Consider the following 1,621-nt stretch of genomic DNA (forward strand, 5'->3'; position numbering starts at 1 on the left):
TGACTGAATCGGTAGCACACGAAGCATTGACTGGAGGTTGTGCACCTTGTAGTATAAAGGAAGAGAGTTACTTCTCTTTATTGTTGTTTAACCCTTCACTGTCCTAACGTCATCGTTACTTCTCTGTATTGTTGTTTAACCCTTCACTGTCCTAACGTCATTGTTACTTCCTTTTTGTTGTTGTTGTTTAACCCTTCACTGTCCTACACTCATTGTTACTTCTCTGTATTGTTGGTTAACCCTTCACTGTCCTACACTCATTGTTACTTCTCTTTATTGTTGTTTAACCCTTCACTGTCCTAACGTCATCGTTACTTCTCTGTATTGTTGTTTAACCCTTCACTGTCCTAACGTCATTGTTACTTCTCTGTATTGTTGTTTAACCCTTCACTGTCCTAACGTCATTGTTACTTCTCTTTATTGTTGTTTAACCCTTCACTGTCCTACACTCATTGTTACTTCTCTGTATTGCTGTTTAACCCTTCAATATCCTAGTGTCACTGTTACTTCTTTTTACTGTGGTTTAACCCTTCACTGTCCTACACTCATTGTTACTTCTCTGTATTGTTGTTTAACCCTTCACTCGTCTTGCCTCATTGTTGTGCACCTTGTAAACGGAGAGAGCTGTTTCTCTTTGTTGTTGTTGGGTTTTTTTTAACCCTTCACTCTCCAAGCCTCGTTGTTTATCATTATATTATTATTATTATTATTATTATTATTATTATTATTATTATTATTATTATATTGTCATTAATATCTAAGACTTACAAACTGATGTATCTGTATGTCGAACTTTCGTATTTTACTGTACGCAGCATACTGCATTGACAAATTTTACTGTGAGGACGATTGTGTAACGCCCTCCCCCCCCCCCCACCCCCCTTAACCTTCCACCATCCCCTCCCCCATTCCCTCACACACACCGCCCCACCCCTCAGCCCCACCCCCAGCCCCTCCCTTCTTCCCCCTAAGTCTCCCCCACCCTGTCCCGCCCTGTCCCGCCTTGTTCGTGTGAATGATCTTACTTCAATGATGGAATGATGATTGGCTTATTCTTTAACCTTACAGGGTTTTTTAAATAAGTTTGTTTGTTTGAAACGTTTGTTTGTTGTTGCTTCTGTAATTTTCCTTAATTAAGACGAACCTGAAAGCGAATTTCTGGACTATGTTTCAGATAATAAAGAGATTGATTGATTGATTGATTGATTGATTACTTTCTTTGGGCTGCTTCTTCCTCTTTTGGATTACCGGTTACATCACTTTTGTTCAGTAATAAATCAATTAATGACAATGCTTAATTACTGAAAAGTACAGGAGTAGTCGTTCTTTTAACTGTAGAATGATTCGGGTCACAGTTATCCGAGTTCACCATGGCTCAGCAGTTGATGGGTTCATGTTTCCAGTATGGCACAGCTCAATTCTTTTCTTTTTCAGTTTTTTTCCTTTTTAAAAAAAAGTTCGTTCACAATGATAACCAGATAACTGATTTAAAATACACGAACATACTTGAGAAACCAGGGAAGAAGACCAAAATGACTGCAGGATTCTTCGAAGACAAAAAAACTAAAGTTTATAAAAACCTTTTTGGTGGTGGCTGAATCCTCTTTGTTTAGTGGGATAT

Source organism: Babylonia areolata, chromosome 12, assembly GCF_041734735.1.
Source record: "Babylonia areolata isolate BAREFJ2019XMU chromosome 12, ASM4173473v1, whole genome shotgun sequence".
Classification (NCBI taxonomy): domain Eukaryota; kingdom Metazoa; phylum Mollusca; class Gastropoda; order Neogastropoda; family Buccinidae; genus Babylonia; species Babylonia areolata.